This window comes from Struthio camelus, chromosome 5 (genome assembly GCF_040807025.1).
Source record: "Struthio camelus isolate bStrCam1 chromosome 5, bStrCam1.hap1, whole genome shotgun sequence".
Lineage (NCBI taxonomy): Eukaryota > Metazoa > Chordata > Aves > Struthioniformes > Struthionidae > Struthio > Struthio camelus.
The window spans coordinates 19,014,349-19,037,806 of record NC_090946.1 but is presented as its reverse complement, the minus strand read 5'-3'; the positions used below and the strand labels follow the sequence as shown (position 1 = coordinate 19,037,806).

General features: G+C 41.2%; 1 protein-coding gene across 3 annotated transcripts in view; it reads right to left on the bottom strand.

Annotated features, from left to right (window-relative positions):
- KCNQ1 (potassium voltage-gated channel subfamily Q member 1) overlaps positions 1 to 23,458 on the bottom strand; it is a 373,080-nt gene that overhangs the window by 20,675 nt on the left and 328,947 nt on the right. The gene's annotated exons all lie outside the window — the stretch shown is intronic.

The window sequence follows — 23,458 nt, the reverse complement described above, 5'->3', positions numbered from 1 at the left end:
TGCAAACTTTTTCCTGCTATTTGCATGACCCTTTTCAGGCAGATTCATTAGGCAACATTAGAAAAAAAAAAAAATCCCTTCAGCTCTGTGTATCCTATGAACCTCTCTTTCCCGCCATTGTGGCCGAGGAACCAGACATGTTTTGCAACAATGTCTCCTAAATATACAATAGTCCCAATTTGCTTCTCTTTCACCCCCGAGCAAATGAGGAGTAAACTTATTGATGTCAATGGGATTAAGGTAATATAAATGGCCTGAAAATGAGGATCACTTCAGCACTTAGAAACGAACACTCCAACGGCTTATCCATCTGCACACAGCGTACCCCCCTATAGTAATGAAAATTGTGCGTACCGCTGTGAAGGGCTGACGTTACCAAATGGTGCATTTTTTAAAGCAGATCTCTCTTCAGGGCACAACTGGACGTAGCATTTTTTCCCCTCTATTAAAAACAACCCTGTAACGTAAAATCTAGCCATTTTACATTCTATTTGTCCATTTTTTTCTTATTTAAATTTAAACTTCCTAAAAGTTTAAATTGCATTTCTATGCAATTGCTTGCATAGAAAATATATGGTAAAAGTAAAAAACAAGTACCAAATCTGGCTGAATGTATTCTGAGAAACTATAGTTTTGGAAGAGAAATTGCAAAGTTTTTAGCATACACTGTAAAATTAAGAATAACCATCAAGTTATCCAAAGTGCAATGTAAAATTTTGTTTGCATTGTTTTCAAATAAAGCAATGCCGAGACCCTGTGTAAAAGTCCCGATGTGCAGGACAATAACGAGTTTGTGTGTTAGGACTGTAAATTCCCCTATGTGCCGAATGTGGGAGACATCAGGAGCACACATGATTGAGTCAGCAGTTACTAAGACACATATATACAGCACAGGCCACTTAAGTCTCAAAACTGCCATTTATCATTTCCTGAGAGAACAGTTTCTTGGCAATTCTCCTTTAAAAACATTTTTTTTTTTCCAAAACAACCGACCATTCCAGCAGGCTATGAATACCACTATAATTTGGTCTATTTTTCATATCAAGTAGACTTTGGGCTCTGGATTTCAGTTCATTAAAGAAACCTTTTTTTTTTTAGGCTTCTAAACTTTGCTTGCACAGTTTACCAGCACAGTGAACCAGCTCACAGACTGAACTGGATGAAGATGGAGAAAAAAGAGACATAAATAAAAACATAGTTTTAAGTTGTAAAGTCAGCTTACATAACAGCAAACTCAGTTATGCTGCCAAACTGCTTTGTCTCTAATGAAAATAGCTGTCTTGGGTTCAACTGTACCGCATACTCGCGACTCTCGAGGAGCTCAGCACTGTCTAGCAGAATTTTACCTCGACCTGTTATTATTATTATTACTACAGTCCAACAGCTCTTAGGAGCCTCCTCCGAGATCAGAGCCCCGGTGGGCTAAGAGCTGTATGCACTCGTACAAAGAAATAGTCCTCGCCTTGGAAAAGGCATGAGCTACATAGATGAGATAAAAAAGGGGTGGGACAAAGGCTGTATTTTCATTCCTGTTTTATACATATGGAACTCAGATACAAAGGGATTAAATGTCTTGCCTGTGCTCACACACACATAAAAAATCTGGGGCAAAAGCTAGGAATTCAACCAAAGTTTTCAAGTTCAGATCAACATCATCTTCTTTCATTAACCCTACGCTTACTAGCTACAAGACTGTGCTCAAATTTGTATTTATAAGCTGAAACACCAGAGACAAGTTCTGCCTTTGGGCCTGATCACAGGGGGAGCAGAACACGGCTCTAACCCCCCGGAAGCATACAAGTTTATATAACAATAGTTACTTGTGGCTTTGCTGCTTGAAGATTCAGCAAACTCAAACTTGGGAAAAAAATCCATACATTTTGCTCTCCTATTTGGTGAATGAAGTTCAGATTCTGTTATTTCTCTTCAGAATTGTCTGTGCAAACAGCCACAGAAACAACAGACTGTGCCACGCTGCAGGAAAAACCCGTAAATAGTCACTTCATGAATTTCTCCAAACACCTGACCTGCAGCGCACACAATCTTACTGGAAGAAAGAGCAGTACTGTTGTAATAGCTGGTATATTTAAGAAGGAAAAAACAACCTATTCTTATATTACTTTGTCTTCAGAAGACAAATCTTATAAAAACAAATCACTTTGTTTTATTTTATTAATGAAGAATGTGTGAACCAGGATTTCAGAGGTTCTTAATTTGGCCAAATAGAAGTCAGGGTTTTTGTTCTGTTGCTGATTCAGTTTTCTAAGACAAGAACATACGCACTGAAATTAGGACAACTTCCAGACAAATTACAAGTCTTCACTTCAAAACTTGGAGTAGGAGAGCAGCTCAACAAAGCACTTCAAGATTAAAAAATAATCATAGTAACATGCGCAAAATGAAATTTCTCTTCCTAACTTGCTTTTTGGAGCAGCTGAAAATTTGCAGCTGAAACATTTGCAAAAAACTTCAGTTTGAGGCAGATATACCCAAAACAGAAAACTTCAGGTCAGACTGTTAAAATTGTAAGCAACTAAACCACGGTCTTATATTGGGAAATGTCTTACAAAGTTTTGGTGAGGCTGTGAAGCACTCCCAATGCCCAAGACTAAGCAGGTGAGTACACATAATAAATCCCCAAAGGCGTTCATCTAGGAGACAAAATATGCTTCATGGCTTAGCTTCAACATCACACTGCTGGTCAACTCTACAGAAGAGAGTATTGTCATTATTTGCCTCGGTCAGTAAATAGAGTCTGTGTTGTATGGGAAACTACGGCATATCACAACTTCTTTTTTTTAACCTCTCAAAGTACTGAGATATCTCAAGAAGTGGCAACTGCAAATTATGCTCATTTGGAAACATCTACATGGTTTTACCTTCGTTATAAAGGTCGATAACATTGAAACAACTCATTAAAAAAGTAAAAAACATAACACTATCCTAAAAAGTCCACAAGGAATAAAAAGAAAACAAAACAGTCTAAACGCAGCTTTCCAATGTCCTTGCGTTAAAATGCTTAACACAATGAAAATGTCTAACTCAATCATTCCAAACATCTTTTATGGAAAATGTTATCAAAGTAGCCTTGTTCACATGCGGCAAAATATGAAATTCTAATGGGACTTTTGCTTTTTTTCCAAAACGTTATTTTTGCCAGCTCTATCTAAAATATGAGATGAGGAGTTTAGGACTTCTTACTTGTTGAATAAAATCCCCCCCGCAAGACAAAAACGACCATTTCTCGGTCTCTACTCGCCATTAGCACGCCTTGCCTGCGATGTTGACACAAGTGCCTGCTCGTTTGGGAAGCACTAAGGAGCAGGCCTCGGAAGAAATGCCTGTCATTAGGGCTATCGGTTTTAAAATCATTTACAAAACTGAAGAATTTCCTGTTTCTCTAAGTGGCTCTAATAGCTCTTTCCAGCAGGAATCCCTGGAGAGGCAAATTGTTTTTCTCTGTACAGAACTGCAATGACTAATGCTGCAAAGCAATGGGACTGCCAATAACCTAAGTATGATCCTTGGACATTTTAAGTGTATCTTCTAAATTCAACTTTGCCCAAGGTGAGGTGGTAGCAGGATCTGCTTGTGAGCTTTCCAAAGCAGACTGAACTTTGGGATCACTGTGTGAAAAAATGATAGGATGGATATTCTCTAAAGCCTGTGGGACCTTTGCCATAGACTCTATGAGGAGCAGGAGCATAGTCTAGAATAATTATTTCTTATCAACCACATACTTACTTTAGGACTAGCCCTGAGAGCATTTAGGTCAGGGCTGGCCCTGGAGACCCTTCAGTCTCAACAGTCAATTAGTGTCAGTGCTTGCCCATTATTTCAAGTTTTCTTTAAAAAGCTTCTCCAAGCCCTCTAGCTGTGGAAATGAGTGTGAAAAATAAATTCATCCAATTATTAGAGGTGAAAATTTTCCATTAAACTCTTGTATTGTTTGGTTTCGGTGATATAAGAAACCATCTTTATCCTATAGCCTAATTTGTTAAACCAGTCTTGTACATATTGATTTGATTACTGCGGAAAACGCAGAGGGAAAGAAAACAGTAAAAGCTGGCCATGTGGTTTTATAAGACGCAGATCTAAAAACCTTAGTCCTGGTTGTCTCTTGGCGAACGTATCAAACTCTGGTTCACGCAGGGTACCATTTAAGAGGAGAATATCCTAGCTCAGGAGTAAAAGCAGTGAGTTCCGTGCCCTGCCGTGGCAGCACTAAGCTTCACTAAACTACTGACGTTATCAGTGCAGATGCGCAATCGCACCTGACCAGACTAGCGTATTGCCAGAAATGTCACGCAAAGAGAATTTTAATAAAGAAAAATAAAAGTTCTGACAATCACTGCAGGGCAAACCTGTGGAAACACTGTGGGCACTGCCTTTTGACCGAATCCTGCTCATGGATTCCAGGACGTCCTGCCCACCTTAAAGGAATGCTCTTGACTTAATTTGGATTTAAGGAGTTAATATGGATACAAGCTATTTTGAGGAAATAGGTGTAAGTACGCCTGCTGTTTGTCTAAAATGCTCTCCTAGCAAAACCTTTACCTCTGTGTTTTACAGGGATCTCTTACCAGGCCTCCTGCTTGGCTGTTGTAGAGCTCTCCACCACCACCCACTGGAATGTCCCTCTTTGGCTATGGAGCTTTATATATCATTTTTTAAATCTTGTTTTCTAGACAAGCACTCAACTCTATGCAACTCTATGTTTCTGATATGAATGGTTCTCATTGCCACCAACCTCCTCCCTGCCATTCCCCCAAACTAACAAATCCTGGTTGAAAACCAAAACAAACAGTAAATTTTTATCACATAGAATTTGTTAATAATACTTTCCCTGAAATAGTTCCCAGGCCTTTTGTATGCTAAAATAAAGGCCCAAACATTTACAGCCAACACACTAAGCCAACTAATAATTTATCTGAGCCATACTGAAAGCTCAAGTGGGATTTTGAATGAAAAATTTAGTGAATAAACTGATAGCCAAACACAGCCTTGGAGTCCTGCCACTGTAATACACGGGATGCATGGTGCTCTCTCAATGACCAAGACATATATTGGAAAATAAACAATCAATCAGATGAGAGTTAAGTCTTGTCAATCTGAAGTAGAAAGGATACTATCTTTTGGTAGACTGTGAGCCTCAATATTTCTCGACTTCAGTGGTCACAGATGACTATTAAACTCCTGCTGCTTTAAAGAAGAAAAAATTATTTTTAATCATTTAACAATGAGATAACGAAGGCAAAATGCTGCCTTCAGAATTTCATGGGAAACTTCTCACATGAAGAATTCCCAAAGATTTTACTGGGAATATGCATGTGCAGACTACAGGACTAAACCTCTTCGCATTAGATCAGAAAAGACAGATTTTTTTTTAAAGTCACTTCAGAACTTTGAAATCTCTTTGACGATTGCTTGCATCTGGGCAAATGAAAAATAAAATATTTGTCAACTTTTAAAGCCTTTTTAAGAAGGGAAGAATTTTTGGGCATACACAGAAACAATCTTCTCAACTTAGTAGATGTTTTAAACGTCTTTAAATTCATTATTTTGCAGCATTGTGAATCTAAGACCATGAAAAGGATCACTCTATCACGGAGAAGTTTTCTGTTTCTTTCTCGTTTTTTTCTTTCATTATTTTTCCTCCTATTGTCTAGCTAGAAGAAAATTAATTCATATAGAAGAGTAATGTGAAAAAAATACTTTTAATTTACTGCACGGTAGTTTGTTTCCAATATTGCAATGGATTGGGGTTTCTAGCACCCTGTGGCTTTGGCTGGACGGAGAGGATTGGTTTAGCCTTGATTTGAACCTGCTGTTTACAACACACTGCAAGCTCTTCCCAGATAGCAGACTTTCAGTGAGGACTGTGTGAAAAAATTCTTGCTGCTGGCCAAAACCAGGAAAAGTAAAACATTTCACATTTGTATCTTTCTTTTTACAGTTATTTTCCAGTGCATAATGCAAGAATTTACATTTTGAGAATATGCCCTTTTTACTCTGACAAAGGATTCTTGCTGCTCTTTTTACTGGCTTTTTGGCTTTCATGAAATATACAAAAGACGTGAGAAATTTGCATTTCAGCATATAAAGACTCTGGATGTCAAAATTGTTGTGTTCTTTGCAGCTTTACCGAACTGGGCTCTTGTTGCCTTTTAACCATTCGGCCCCATCAGCACCTTGGGGGTAGCCTGGCTGTTTGTGAGCACGGGAGTACGCTTAATTGATTGTCCCACCTTGTGAACTCCTCAAGAGCCACGGCAGTCGCCTTCAGTAAGCAGGCAAACAGTCGGACTCGTCGCTGGAACTTGGCGCAACCTCTTGAGACTCCAAAGCTGAGCTAAAGATGCCAGGAAGCCTGGACTTGCCTTTCAGCACGTCTATTTCTAACTACAACCTAGAACCCGAGAGGTGAGTTAAAAGGAAGAACAATTTATAGTTAATACAAAGACAGCGCAGCAAAGGGTTCAATAGTATTTCACGCGTCTCAGCTGTGCCGTTACTGAGCGCAGTCTGGCCCTAACCCGGTGAAGACTCGTGCAGGCGAGTAACTCTGCACCCTGTGAATATTCTTCACCCACTTCCCCGGCGTTTCTCGGGGCGCACAGAGTTAAGCGCACAGATAAGTCTGTGCAAAGACTCGGCTCCAGAGTGCACTTCATCCAAGAGTTGCAAAACAACTTTAAGAAGAAAGATGCTGTAATAATTAAAAATATACAGCTTAGGCTCAGGAGATTTGGTTTAGTATGATCTTGAGTGAATTGTTTTAGAGAGAGGTCTCTGAAATATGTAAAGAATTTAACTACTAGTCCCATGGTTTCGCTTCAATTTTTCATCCTAAACCACGCGAACACTTCTGAAAATCTCTCCCTGTTGCCACAGTTTCCAAACTGTAAAATACTTCTTTGACTCCTAATGACACTGTCATGGACATAAATGCATTTTGTCTGTTGACTGCTCACATTAGGCCAATAAGGGCCTGCTAGCTCTACAAGTGGGAGGAAAACATTTTCGATTGCAAACGTGGAGTTAAGCCTCCCAGACAGAAACGAACTGGAAGCAAACTTCTGAACTTTGGGAAAATTTAAATCTGTCTTTCCTCAGCTCCCAGCACACGGACTCAATACTCATCTCAACAGCTCACCAGAGTTTGGGGAGACAGGGAATAATATTTTTATTATTCCCATTCTACAGATGGTCGAAGTGAAGCACTGCAAGGTTTATTGACTTACTCCAAGTTGCACAGCATGCTTGACTGGAAGCAGAACCGCAGCTGGCCTGATTCCCACTCCTAGGCTTTTAACTGTTACACTGTATTTGCTCCTTTTAACAACTGATTATTTTATTGCTCTAATCACCACCAAGTAGTACTTCTTTAAGTCACGTTAAGTCCCTTTATCACGATACGAAGACAAAACTATAGATATCCTTTCCATCAGTGCATGGGCAGAAGTTTAGTTTCTTTTGTTTAAATGCAAGCATACATAGGGTCAGTGAGAGGACCCAGACACTGAGAAATTAATTCTGCCCTCATTTCCATGTACACGACAGGAACGAAATTAAGAGCAGAAATCAGTTGCTGGCATCTTCGCTTTACGTACTGCAAGCCTACTAAAATATCACATTTTAAATGCGGGTTACTGCATACTTCTGTCAGTGTATCACCTCTCCAAGCATCAATGACTAAACAACTAACAGAGCACAGTAATGTTTTCACTGTATGACTCTGTTGCTTAAGCAAATATGAAATAGCTGGGGCTTGGCTTTGGCTGTTATATAACAGCAGGAACACTGGTGAAGCATCTTCCAAAAGTGAGTTATTTATCTGGCCAGGGAGCTTTCTGTCTTTTTTTTTCTTCAATTCCTTTCTTTCTTTCTGTGCACACGCATGAACCTGACCCAACTTGTTTCCAGAGAAGAATCTGCTTGTTGCTGCCAAACAATGACTGCAATCATTTTTCTCTGGCCATACATTGAAATTGGGGGGGGAGGGTGAAAGGAAGGAGAGAGAGAGAGAGAAAAGCTCTTTTGTTTGAAAGTGTGAAGAGCTCTGTCGAAACATGTCTCTTCAGCGCAGTTTTAAGTTGCAGAACTGATAAGAAAAAAAAAAAAAACAACATAATGATTTCCTTCTGCTTACCGTGCCTTCCCTCTGAGCACTTTCTTCTGCTCCTGGTGCCCATTAGGCATGTGATAACTCTTGAGGAAAGAACCTCCCATACCTCGACCTAGATTAATACACTCACTACACACATTTTCTTAGGTTTTATAACGTTTGACAAAATCTTTGTTCCTATAGTTCCCCCCGCCCCGCCATGTATTTCTCAAAAGGGCTTCTGTCTCCACATTAAATTGATGGGGCGTCTCACCATATCTGACAATCTTTGCTGACCAGGCTGTTGTGCTCAAACCTTATGGACTGTGGGGCTTCCCAAAGGGAGGGACAATCCTGATTTGAGGGCTCTCCTTCACCCAGAGAGAGCCTGACTCTTACAAGCTGGGAAAATTGCTGCTGGCCAGAAACCAGCACAGAGATGTTTTAATGGAAAAAAATCTCTTAAAACTACAGGATTTGCTGGAGAATCTCAGAGAGAGAGAAAACCAGACAGACAGACACAGTTACCTTGTTGCTAATTCAATCTGGTTCACAGAATTGAAAGAAAAGAGGGACACATAAGAGAAAAGGGAGTTGCAAAAGCAACATGTAAGAAGCAATAGAGCATCCAGCAGGCAAAAGCTCTTTATCGTAAGGAAAGAGGGAAAACAGGCCAAACTCTTCTTTCCACATAGATTCATTAAATAAATAATATTCCTGCCAAAAGGTTGCCAGCCACCTTTAAACTGAAGTGTAACATGTTCACACTGGATCAGCCTAGGAACGTAGCAGTTCCTGTCCATTCCTGTTTACAGATTTCTTTTCTTTTCTTTTCTTTTTTTTTTTAATTTAGAAAAGGCCTTTGCTTTGGAAAGAATTTTCTAGTGTGCGACTACTGTAATACATAATAAATCAGTCTGGTTAATCTTTTTATAAGAGAGGGACAAAACAGATTGGTGTTTGTTCTACAAAAGCTCTGGACCTAACCCTTCCTAACAAACACTGGATCTGCTCATACACTACTTCAGCCGTCTTTCAGAGAAAAGTATATACCTGAACGCTGAAGTACCCACGCGCCTAATCTCGACAATTAAACTGCTATGTTACTCTAATTTTCAGGGCAAGTTTTCTTTTCTTCTTAAGAATACACCAGAAGAAACAAACTGGAATTAACCATCACAACAAATACCACTTAGCTTGGGGAAAGGGCATTTTCTCCTGGAAAGGGACAGGTACCCAATAACAGACGCAACCTACTTATGCAACGAGCGTCACCATTTCACCAACCTCTGTTGGGTTGCACCCTCTCACTTTTTAAAATGAAAATTAACTGCACATATCTGTTACTCTGTGTCTCTATAACAGGCAAATAATGTTCTTCAGAAAGACAGGATGGCTCATTTCCTGAAGCCGGTGGGAACCTTTTCACCTTCCGGGCGCTGGTCTGAATGCAGTGCTAGCTACTGTTGACTGCAGTATTCTGCCCTGGCAGGCCTTAGCAGACACGGGAGCTTGGGCTTTCAATGCTGTTTTCCATGGCTCAGGGGTCAACATCAAAGCTGATGTTCAGCCCAACCTCGGGCATATAGTTTCTGGATCGAAAAGCTATGGTAAGACACAAGGGAGAAGCTTGAATTGACTGGATTTTATCCGCAGCAGGGGTCACACCTGCCTGCACTAACTTCATGTCGAAAACAAGGAGATTTTGAGAGTTTCCTTCTCCTCTACCTCAAGGGCAGAATTTTACCTTTCTGTTTGTTTAAAAGCAGGTATGGGGTAGTCTTCAGCTTCCCAAATAGGGCAGGGAGCATTTAAGGAGGGAAATGTGCCTTGAGGACACTTCTCTCACCAATCATAGCCAAATTAATCAGATCTATGGATTAATAACGTAAGGAAAAGCAGGCAGGCTGAGATAGACTCACATAGATGAAAGTGGCTACCAAGTGCTTCAGACCAGACCTCCCTCCTGCAATACCTCTTGGATCAGTAGACACCTCTGTTACCTAGATGTGATTCAGGGGCCAGTAAAGCTCAAATAGAGATTTGTTTAATTATTATTTTGAAGGTTTCTGGGCAAACCATACAACTTCCTCATATATTGAGCTCTGTAGATGTATCAGCACACTGCTGTTTTTACAGAACATGCAATGATAAATCACTGATCTCAAACTACCTTCTGTCCTTCACAGAAATGTCCTGTTCTGAAAGCCCTCCTGCGCCTGACAGGTTCATCAGCTGCTGGAGAGATTTTGAATAAACTGTTCTCTACATATGATGTGATGTTCACTTCTCAGGACACAAGTTCTGCAGCTTAATTTTACAGCTGCAGAAATTCTTCAGTAAACAGATTCTTATTTAATCATGGTATAGGACAAGCGAATCGGAATCTGCTGTTATTCAAAGAATAGAGAATTGCCTGACAGAGCAGTGAGTGATACGGTGGAGAGTGCTGAGCCTTACACAACGTATGCTACTCCAAGCAACGCTCATGTATTTCACACCGAAGAGGGCCTTCTCTGTATTTGGGTGTCATGAACAAGCCACTTGGTAATGCAGTGCTTGGAGAGTGTAAACTTTCGCATTAACTTAATACAAGTGCTGGGAAATAACACTGTAAGTTCCCTTCTCCCATAGCTGAAGGCTAGACTTATGAAGGGAGTTATTCAGATAAGTAATAGCCTCTAGCTAATCTTTTCCTGAAACCATACAGAAGGCAATAACCTCAGACAAGCCTGAGCCAGCCGTCCCTTTCACTTACAACTTCAGTTTGCCTGACAGGAAATTTATTTTGCCTTTTATCAGAACGCTTAACTGACCATTTTAAGGTCTGATCCAGCTTCCAATTAAGTCAATGGCAGTTGAATCATGTTCTTAAAGTACTTACAGAAGACAATGAAAATCATCTGAAACTACTATAATCACCTGAAACTCCTAGGTACACAGAAAACGTTCCACCAAGTACAGATTTTAAGCAATGTAACAGGCGCATACATCAGTATATGCAATTTCTAAAGGACACAGATTGAAGTTCAAAAATCACTCTGGTTCTACATGATAGCTCAGACCAAACGTCGATTTACTTTCATCTTAGTTAAAAGGCACAGGGGAAAGTCCCTTCTCAATTGTGAGTGAGTAATTGTAAGATGCTTGCAGTGACACAGATTTTCCATTTCAAACCCTGTCTTAAAATTTAATTTCACAAGCCTGCAGCCTGTGTGCCAATGTCTAACTGGGCCCTCTATTAGACAAGCGCGTTTCCTAGGAACGCAGTGACCCACAGAGCTGGCGGTTCCGTTCCCAGGAACAGTAAATCTAGGCAAGTCTAAGGAGCCAAAGAAAGACTGTTGTGGGGAAATGCTGTGTGAACGTACACAAGAGGAGTTCTTTACATGTTTCTACCTCGTGCATGAACAACAACAACAAATTACTATTATTCGTGTTAAGCATTTATTATTATAGTTCTACGAGAGACTGGTCAGGACCCCAGCTGTGCTAGACGACACATTAAGAAAAGAAAGAAAACAAAGGAAAAGAGAGTCCCTGCTTCAGACGTCTTCCAATCCAAGCATAAGACAAGAGACCTGGTGACAACAAGGCAGCAAGACAGACGGTGCCTAAAGATTTATACCGGTGTGAGAACAGGGGAGAGTTTTACAGAAAGTTTGGAAAAAGCGAAATACCTTTAAGGTATTTATGGGGACCAACTCTGAGCAAATGTATATATGGGACAAAGTACAAATGGGCTTCTCTAAGAAGTGGGTGATGGAAGCTGGTGTAAGCGATGAACCAAAGGCAAAAATTGGCTTCTTGCTACCCAGTGAGAGATGGCAGACAGCAAGTTGATGGATGATGAAAGGTCTTGAAAATGAATACAAGTACCATATGTTTAGTATGACAGAGAGTTAGAAGGATGAAAAGAGAGGGATGAACTATCCAAGGAGTGGACTTGGAAACATAGCAGTAGACATTTTGATAAAAAGATACAGGGTGAAATTGTTTCTGTTAAGGTCAGAGAAAACGATGCAATAATTGAAATTTGAGATGACAAGAGCCTAAACAAGTCTTAATATTAATCAACAACAACAATTAATATGGAGTGGCACAGCTGGCAAATGAAAATCTGGAGATTTTAGGCTGGACAGTGTAAATCACTATTTCCACTGAGTAAATGGTGTTAAACGGTTACACTAAATTTCTAGGTCCTTACAATTTAACAAAATCAATACATGTGAGAAGATGTATCTAGTTTTTGAAGAAGTTATTTGGTCTTGTTGCGTTCATGGCCCTCAGATAAAAAGCTGACCCGCACAAACCAAAAATATGCCTCCTTCTGATACTGGGAATACCTTGACAGTTCAACCGTGAGGGAGACTGGGGGGTGTATAGAGGACGAGGGACCAAAAAATCTCCACTGGCCTGAAATGCATGAATCAATGCAATACTTGAAAAGAGGGAAAACTAGTATCTACTCATTGTTGAGCAGTCTTGAGGTTATGTATTTAACAGGATTTAAAAAAAGATGAGCTCCCTTTTCATGTTTGGTTTTATTTCTAGAATCTACAGAAAGCTGGATTCAGCCAAGAATCGATGCAAATAAATTGAGATTCTCACGTCAAATAGCCCATGTCAGTACTGAGTCATCTTTATATAACAAAACCACTACCAAAACCATCATATTAGATATCACAACCCAAAAGCCTAAGCAAATCCTTGGATAAAACTGACTTTCCCAAAGTCAAGCTTTGTGCTAGACTTCTCTTCCTTGTTTGGAAGTTCAGTTAAGCCTTATAAACATACCAGGATGGACACAGTTGCAATTAATTACTGCAAAATGGGGAATCCAGATCTTTAATTTTTTTTTATGGGTAAAGACATTCCAAAGGTGTTCCTACAGCTTATATGAACATATAACAACAGTCTAGGAAATAAAAAGGCAATATAACTTCATTCCCACCTAGCAGTCTCCCAGGAATCCTACTTGGGGCTGGAGAAACAGTGCTCTGTTAACTTCATGTTACTGGACAAGTTACTCTTTGCTTCTGATTTGTCCTAGAGATACAGCTACTGGCTCACAAAATTGCCTGAGTCCGGAGAGGTAAGAAAAAGAATTCCTATCTTCTTTTCCTCATCCAAAAATATCTCAGTTTGATAATAATGCAAATACAGGGAAATATACCTCTCCCATGACTACAAATTTTTCTTTCCTCTCCCTGCAACTCTTCCCAGTGAGTGTGCAGTAGTGGCAGGTTTTATTAAACTGCATCTTCCAAAAATAAGCGGCTAAAGTGACTTGGGCGTCACTGCAGCTTCTAAGTCTTTTGTTAAATGGTTAATCATGTGCCTTCCTCCAAGCAAGAAGGAACAGAGGCAAAATCCTCGTCCTTCTGCTTCTGAAGAAGGGATAGATCCGAGCTAGGAAATGAGCTCACTTCTGCACCAGCATGCTCCACTTCCCTTCAGACACTAGCTTCCTTTATGATTGCATCACCTGAAGTTGAAAAGTTTCATTTCAATGACAGTAGTCATTCCAGTTGTCATAAAATTCAGGGCACTGCCTCATTCGAGCAACCAATGGCAGTTCCATGTGGCAACATACAGCTCTTAGTTTTGGAAAGCACATTTTAACATTATAACCCTCATGAGGGAAATCAGCCTGGCAGTCTAGAGTACCATTTCCTATCATTATGGGGTTAAGGACACACTAAGTGGGTCTCATGATCTATAGAAGTCTCATTAAGTGGACACAGACATAAACATCACGGCAATGAAATACTGTTGGTGGAAATGTGACAGTTCCAAGCTACCCCAGGCTTCTGCGCTGACTGTAGTCTTGGAAAGAAACACCTGCTTGTCAAGGGAGCCTTTTGTAAGAAAAATAGAACAAAAAAAATAGAAATAATTCAGTAATTCAATGGCTTGATTAACGCAACAAGCATCATCACCAGTCATTGCCTCACCCAGTAAGTCAGACAGAAGCTCGTATTCAGAAATACAGTAGTTTTATGGCTAAGTTCAGACTCTCCATAACCTATTTGTTTCAGTCCATTGGATGACATTATTTTCAATAAACAATAGGGAATTACTAAAAAGCAGCCAGGAAAATAATTGATTTAAAATAGGGTGTATTTAAAATACACTTTAAAATCCCAGTGTAAAGAATTAATCAAATTCTTAAGAGTTAAGACTATTTTACATTGACAGAGTTAAATCCTGGAGCAGAAATGCGTATTTGCTTACTACTTGCATTCCCTGCCCAGCTGGAGGATTCCCCTTCTCCAGGGGAATCCTCGGTGGAGGGGGAAGCTGGCAGAGCTGATTAGATCACCCCACTCACCCGTGAAAAGGAAGTGCTGAGCAGAGGAAGCATGACCAAAATCGAATGCTTTTCTGCAGAGCAAAAGGCTCCTTAGCTGGTGCTAAAGTCTAGTTGGATTATGACAACCTGAAGGCTGCTCCACATAAACGCCAAGCTCTAGGGAGCAGATCACCTATTTAAAGCCACCTTTCCACACTTTCAGCCAGATTAGATGAAGTATCAGCCCAAAAGGAGAAGTGATAATGCTGGTCAAAGATGACAAAGCACGCTACAGAAGTTATTTAAAAGCACCAGTACACTCACTTATTACAGGATACACAGAGACAACAAGAAATTAAATTCTGCCACAAAGAGCTGAGTAGGAAATGGTTTCCCTATCTGATTTCTAATTTCTTTCCTTTCTTGCTAGGCACAACCTCCAAACGTTGCAAATCTATGAGCATAAAGCTCTAGAGAGAATGTCAGCTCCTTCCTCCCTGGGACAACGGAGTCCAGTGGTGAGGAAGTGATCGGGAATGGGGAAAACCCAGGTTCAGATCCGCGCTCTGTGCAATTCAAACCAAGAACCAGTCTTCCATGCCCCAGGTGATGGCCCTAGCCACCACGGTATTACTAAGTCCCACAAACTCTTCTTTATGCAATGAGGAACAACAAAACATTCACTGGAGCACCGAGCTGAACCACAGCCTCCTACAACACACATGGATGCTAGTGGCTACTCTGAATGAGGCAAGAGGAGGAGGTCGTTCCCCTTCTGGTTTTCCAGGAATTTCAACCTGGGCCTGAGAATCATCTTCCCATTAAAACTTTGTTGAAACTGGCATGTTCTTGGGTGTTTTTTTTATTTTTGGTTTTTACTAATTTGACACTCTCTAAGGGAGAAAAACCAAGAGCATGTTGCTGGAAAATTCTTAAACAGCTCTTATTACAAAGCGCAGCAGTGCCAAACCCAGGAGCAGAATCTAGGGAGCCTAGCAAATAGTCACACAGCTCTAATCACTCAGCTGCGTTCCTTCATACTACTAATTTGTCATATAAAAACAGATGGTGACGGTGATGAGCCGGGCCAGATTCTTACACCTCTTTAACATTTATTACTGGTATTACAACAGCATCTTTGGGACTTCAGGAAGCCTGGGGCCCCGTTATGTTAGGCACTGTACAAACACAGAGTAAGATATAGTCTCTGCTTTTAAGAGCTTCCTGAGAGACTAAATAGACAAGACAGATAAAGGAGGGAGGAAAAGCAGAGAAGTGATTTGCCCAAAGTCACATAGGAAATGCTTGCAATGCTAGGAATAGGTCTCAGGTCCCAATTCAGTACATTTCCACTTGTCCAAACCCACTCTGCAAACAAACAGCTGTGACCATTAAATCACTTGCTCAGCCTCCAAGAGCTTTCACAGCAACTCACCATTCTGCAGCTCTCCTGTGTCCTTTTTCCTGCAGAGATACCAGGAGAAGTTCCCCTGTACTACAAAGATGAGCGCCAGCAACGCTGTAACCCCGAAGGACGCCTGCAAAATCTCAAAACACAGGCTGTGTGGGGGCAAAGTGCTGTGGACCTATTGGCAGGGCTAGAGAAACAGCCTCCGCCAGTAGACACCAAACACCATGTAAACTCAGCTGGCCGAGGCCCAAGACACCCTTTGCCCACTACACCTAGGCTCGATACGGTGCATTCCGTACAGCACGCTGTACTAAACTGAGTACGAGTATTTGGCCTGCATATTCTTCCTCCCCTTTCAGCTCGCACCGTCCGTATCATGCATTCATAAAATACTCAGCAGATGCAGGAGCATGCGTGTAACATTTCAGTCTCTTAAAGGTTAAAAGAACTGTCTTACAATGAAGGCATTATTCTCCGTGTAGAACAGGCATGATCAGTTGAAATGTAATCTGCTAGGAGGCCACAACTACTTGACTGTAAGGATGTCCATTATATTCCACAATACATTTATTCTACCAAGGTGGACAAAAATCATAATTTTTCATAAGACTTTTAGTAGAGACCAATTAAAGACTGCTTGCTCAGAACCTCACGAAAAATTATATGCATTCTAAGAAGCTCAAATGCAATTTAAAGTCACAAAGCTTCTTTAGACTCAAACTGTAATAATCAGTCTCTCTCAGAAACTTACAGGATTGCTATTGCCATCTTATTCAATATCCCTGAACTTTTAAAACTGTGTTCAGCATACTATGTAGGGGGAAACAGTGAAATTCTACCATCTGCCCACAGTTTACATTGACTCTCCTGGAGAAAGTTTCATCATAGGCTTGGCCTGTCTGTCAGCCAGACAGACCTGCCCTCTGACCCTACGTCCATTCTCATGTGTTGTGATAAATAAGGAGGTGAGGCATGATGAGACTATGGCCTGGATGCATTCTTCCTGAAAATGCTTTATGCCAGAAGCAGAATTGCTGTGGGATCCCAGTGTTGCCAATGGGGCAATCTTCAGAGGTCCTTAGTTCTAGGAGACTTTACGTGACAGATGCATTAACTTCTATGGAATGAGTCCAAGCTATATGACTAAATGACTTTTCCTAAAATCATGGAGGAAAATATATAAGAATAGAAATTGAATCTAGGCCAGCTGAATCCAACAGGTTCTAATCGCAGAGCCAGCTATCCTAGCTATGAATAACAACTAAGTAAGGCATAATCAAGCAACAAGTCAAGGATACGCTCTCCTGTTCCCTCCTACACTTCTGATTTAGCATTCCCATTTGGTGCAGAATAAAAGATAAGGGGAGACAGGTTTTGAGGTTAATTTGGGGAAATCGTGGCTATATCTTGTTTAGCAAGTAATGCAGTACATCACAGGTAGATCTCCAGAGCAGAGCTGCTGCTGGGGCAGACCTGATGCCACTGCTATATGTTTGGAGGCGGGTGTACCCTGGATGCCCTAGCTAGCTCTCAACTGGTCCCAGGAAGAGTATGCCCATTAGAGGAGGGCGCACATTAAGTGTACTCCTGGACCATATTTACAGCTTGGTTTCGTTCAAAAGGCTCTCACGTTCTGAGACTGCTCTGCAACAAAACCAAAAGCTTCATAAATGGGGACTGTCAGACAGTTGCTTCAAAAGTGCACTCCTCCTCTGAGCTAAAGCATTAATGCAACCAGTGAGACCTACTGACCATTAATACTGCAGTATTAATGTTGACTTTTAAAAACCAAACAGTATCAAGTAATTTAAAATTCAAATTGACATTAGGTTTTGTTAAAAACAACAAGCAAACAAAATCCAAACTTTTAATATCCTTAGGAGTGTTTTCATCACTTATTTAATTGCATTTTGACTTTTCCCCTAGAGCTTTTGCAGTTCCACTGCACTAATTTGTGAAGCAGGAAAGACGATCTTCACCGTAATAAAATCTGACAAGTTAAATTCTCCCAAATTGAGCAAATAGAACAGAGTTAAACAAGACTTAAAACAAACTGTATTAACCTAGATATCATAAGCGAAAAAAGAATTCCTTAAAAAAATCCAGATAACCAACCTTTAAAATTATTGGCAAAAATTTTCAAAAAAAGGACAGTTATGGGTACTGGTAGCCGCTCTTTCTGTTAATAATGGGAGATTTTTGTCTCCATTTCATCAGATACTGATTGCCCATTCTGGTGTCCTGTGGAGCATGGTGAAAGCAACAGAAATGCAGAGTTTACAGAAGAATCTTTGGCGCTCTCAGTGGATGCTTATGTTTTTCTTCTACTCCTTGCTACATAGCGTTGCGATCTTTGCAGCATGTTAGGCTATCACTAGATATTCTTGAAGCAGAAGGCTCAAGGGAATCTTCTTTTCTTTTTGTCACTTAGCTAGAAGGCAGAGAGATACTTCTGCTTGTGTGAGGACATCACCACATACAGAGTATAACTGCTGCCATTTCAGCCTGTATATTTGCCCAGCGTTCCACGTGGGATGCCCTTTTAAAACACTTGGATACCTCTAGTAATGCAGAAATGCCTGGATGTGCACTGAGCGGTATTTCGTGCACTGAAACATTACAGATACAGATTTTGATCTATAAAGCTCTACGCAGCTAGGAGAAAAAGGGGAGGATCTACTATATTCCATAATTGACTGCAGCCCTAAAGGCAGATCTCAGTCCTAGCAAGAAATGGTGAGCAGATTGCGGTGCTGGTGTTGAGGAGTGGTTTGCTGCTGGCATGGGAGCCGGGTGTTGATTCACTGCTGGCAAAAATTTTTCCCCGCACCCACGGAAGTTAAATCCTCCATCACCTCTCAGCGAGTGCAGGACTACAGCAGAAGGTGTTTTCTAGCTGATAAGTCCTGTGAGACTTTTCATTTTGCCCATAAGGCCCTGAGCTATGTAGGATCAGAGGGAAAACACAACTTGATAAAGACTTTTGTTTCTCCAAGGTGAGCCTCAGCTCCAGGTAAGCTTCCCATTCCCTTGGGAAATGCTAGGAGAAGCGGGCCAGAAAATCTGGTCAGGAGAGGTGGGTGGCAGGATGTCACGGGGAGGTCCCACGCACAGACTGTGTCCAGTTGACTCCACTTCCCTGATGTGTCACTGAAACACGAAAGCTGCCATTACAGGTTTTGTATTTGCAGAATTGATGACTCACGTTTTAGATTTAAGGACACAACAAAAGCCTAAAGAACCACCATCCTTCATGGTAAAGCACAGCAAATCCCTCCAACAGTAGTCACTTTGTGCAAACTTAGAGACAATCTGAGCGACTAGCTTACATTTAAAGATACAGCTTATAAAGAGAGGCTGTAGGATATTTGTTATATGCACACACTTTCTGAAGTGCATGGTTATACTCACTAACCAGGAGGACAGTCCCTGAAGGAGCAGAGCTGGACCCCAGGGAAAGATCAGGTGGCAAAATGCTGCCTAGAGGAACAGATAAATTAGCCCACAGAAAGAAGATGAGATTTCTTCTGGTTTCCTCCTCTGTAGTGTAACTTTTTTCAGCAGATGTAGCTGGATGAGGGAAGAGAGATAACGAGGTGCAAAATTTCAGGATTTTTCTGACAAAAAAAATCTAATCATCGCATTTTTATAATTAAGAATTGAAGCTTAAAAGAAAAATTATTAGTGATCTGCCAAATTCAACACTCTGGGACACATTCTTTGTGTAAACCTTTTGCTTTGGTGAGTTTGTGGGGCTGGGGGTCAGGTGCCCTTCAGTTTGAGGTTGAGGTTTTGACCCACAAATCCCATGGGGACTGGACTTGTACCATGCTGCTATGCAAACCCAGAAATCAGCTTCGGCTTGAGCAAAAGAGGGCCCGGTTTTGCTCAGCAGTCTGCAGAACAGTCACAAAATTTTCCACACACCTGGACTGGGCTTTGAGCTTGTAACAAAGCTGAAAGCCAGCCAAGTTTCTCCTGGCTTTGTTACCAGCCTTTTGCACAGATCTATTAATTTTTCTTTTCTTTTCTTTCTTTCTTTTTTTTTTTTTTGGTGTTAAAACTGAACTGTTAGGGGGAAAAAGGTCTGTGGGGGGAGAGAATGTAAAAGAAACAACCAGGCAGAGAGAGATGCAGAACTGCAGCAGTCAGTACCGCTGCAACGCACCAGCAGCTGCAAACGCAGACCGATAGCTTCAAATGTAGGACAGTTTGCAGGAGAAAAAAAAAACGATAGAAGACAGAATGAGTGCTGTTTGTCTTGGCTGGTTAGCGCATAATCCCCACCTGCATTTGATTCTGCTCAGTCTCCGGACTCCTCCCTCACTTTGGAGCCATGGAAATGCAGGAAGTCAGGAGGAGAACGGAGACAGAACACTTTGTACTAGCAGCCAGACCACTGTTTAACTTCTTCAGCCAAAAAACAAATATGAATATGGAAAGACTTCATGGCGAGATGCATCAACAGACTGAAGACATTCTGAAAACCCTACCGTTGCTCATTCAAGGCTTTCAACCTGTGGACTTCGCTTCTGGTTAATCGCAGTGTTTGTTTTGTAGTGCTAGCGCTAAGCATTTATCAAGTGATGTGAACCATCAGTTCTGTCACACAAACTTCTATCTATCTGCTCTGTGTATTTGCCGGTCTTTGTAATTTTCACTCATATCCAGCCCTGGTTTCTTTTGCATTTTCACTATGGATTGAGAATGAAACCCAGAAAACAGTGTATGTGCTTCAGAGCAACAAAGCCTGGGTGCGCTGCGCTAGAAATACAGCAGCCGTCAGCTTTTGAAAAGGACATGCAAAAGCCAGCAAAGAATCTGTTGCCAGCTGCACCTTCATATGCACAATAAAAATGAAATCACTCTTTTATTTACTTTGAAAAACTCTTTTATGTCAGCCTGCTTTGGCAGATTTTCTCCCTCTAAATGCAGAGCAAATTTTATGAAGACAACTACTTTGCACAGGCCTTAGAATAGCACAGTGCAAAAGAATAAATTCCAATTATTTCAAAAAGAAATTTTCTAGATTTTGTTTCCTACCTAAAATGCAGATACGCAACTAAAAAACTGCATACGCAGCAGACAGCAGATGCTAAAGCAAAGTCTGCTGAACCTGGCAATATCCCCCCAAATGATGCCATGAAGAGAAGACAGAGCAACAAGAATCTTCCTCCCTCAGGCCTTCAGAAACTTAGAAGTAAGAGTTCATTTTTTCCATGGAGATGTATCACATAAAGAGAGATCAGAGAAATTAGCAGCAAAAAATGAGGCACCTGACAGTGCTGAGACAAGCCCACCTCATGAACCAGGTGCTATTCGAGACTCAGAAACTGTTGACTGCTCGCTAACAACGAAAAGTCTCTCTGCATCCACAAGCAGCACCGCATTAAACAGCCCGATATCTTCTAGAGCCTTGAGGATGGTAAAGCCAGCCTCACTTTGTCATTTGACATAGAAAAAAAAAGTTTCTAAAGAAGTCAAGCAAAACAGAATTAGAAACATGAAAAATACTACTTTCATTAGTCACGACGCGTTGTACAAACGCCCATCATTATAATACCGTGACACCTAAAGCAATTGTTTAAAAACTGTTGAAAGTGAATGTCCAAATAGATACTCTAGTATAACTTTACAACTGTCCTTCACTCTACACACACATTATTAACATTTTTCATTCATTTATTTTGAATTGAGAGAGGGAATGGCACTCTTTAGTAGAAGCTGCAATGTTAAATTACAAACACTTGACAACAGGGAAACACAAAGCTAAGTGTTAAAAAAAAATCAAACAACTACTAGAAACAAAAGAACAAGGATAAAGAACAACTCAGCATGCCTTCCTCCTTCCCATGTCCTCCCCCTCCCAGAGGAGCATGCAAAGGGAGGGCTTAGGAACCACCAACAAACGGTCTTAGTCCCCGAGTCACTCTTAAATCTCACATACAGGAATGCTGCTGAGTATCGCTACGTGTACTGTACTGGTGTCCATAATGTGACAGCACTGATAAGGTGGCTTTCCACCTGAATACCATGGGGAGATTTTTTTCACGTCATTTCAGACCTCTCCAGCGCATTATCTTTCCCTATCTAAATATTAACACAGATGTGCGTTTTGGAACTAGTCATATTGATGCTTTTTACAGTCAGTGGACAGAAACACGCAATGAGAGTGCAGTCCACACAATTTATTTTAGACATCTACTCTAAGATGAGATGCATCATGCTCTATATGTGCCTGTTCCCTCTGCTGAATATAACTTGAGTCTACTTAGAGCTCAGAGGTCATCGCTTACAGAGTAAAATATCCAAAGCGGGAAGACGAATCACCCAATGACAGTGAATCAGGTTCTGCCATCGACTGATAAACCCAGAATCTCCCTCATCACTTCCTTGTCTCTGTTGCAGCTGCACTGCTACACCATGCCGTATCACAGTCAATGGCATGCTACAGGCCAAGAGTCAATAACCTTTTGAGGCTGTGGGCTAGCTGTTTCCAGCTCAGAGGCTAAGCACGTTGTTCAAAACCCAGTGGGAACAGGGATAAGCGCCTGGCAATCACTTGCCTCTGGCTAAGGCAGTAGCTCTTACAGACCTGGAACTCAACGGGAGGCAAGAACAGGGAGTCACTGCCACAGTCAAAACAACATGACTCCCATCTTCCTTCATTTACCACCCCTGAGATCTGCCATTCAAAATCCTCCTTAGGCCTTTCACGTATAATGCATTACACACGACAGTCACCTAATAACGTCTGCTTCAGGTACTTGTGTTGCAGCAGAAACATCCTTCTCCCATCTGCCGTGTAAGCCTGGACATATGACGTGGTCAGGGAACACCTACGGGTGGAGTATGCAGCCCCAAGGAGGGAGAGAGGCTGCTGTGTGGCCTGGGGCTGTAAAGACCATGAGACCCAGCTAGCATGAGGCATGAGACGCTAGAGGCCTGGCTGGAAGACCAGTCCACTGCTGTTGTGTCATCTTCTTCCCCACAGGGGATTCTACACCACCGCCCTGAGCTTCAGGGCACGCATTTACCATACATTCCCGCATGACATGCCAGCGGACAAATGCTGACGGGGGTTTCTTTCATTCCATCCTACGCTACTACAAGGGCAACATCAACGATCCAAACTTCTGCACCTCAATTTAAACTGCAAATTCAGAAAGCTTCCAGCGCTCACCTTCTTCCTTCCCAGTTACGGGGTCATTCACCAACACAGCTTTCTAATATCTACAAGAATCTGGCTTTTTTACTGCTTTACACTGGAGCATCTTACACCCAACAGGGAAAGAAATACACATGGAATTTCAAAGCAAAGCTATTCTTGAGATAACCTTCCAAAAAACTGGAAAGATGTATTCATTTTTGTCAAATTAAAAATAACTTTTCCAACTCTCTCCAAATTCGATGACCAAAACTTAAGTGGATGGGGTTGAATGTGAGAAATTTTTGAAGACTTTTATCTGAGGAAATGAGAGTAGGAATAAGGAAAAATGGGCTTCCAGTGAAAAAGTTTGACACACGGTTAAGAGAAGCTATGGGATTACAATAATAAGCCATTTTCAAACAAAATTTCACTGCCTTTCACTCTGCTAATTCTGCTTCAGATTGCCCTAGGTGGTGCCAGAAGCAGCTTGAGAAG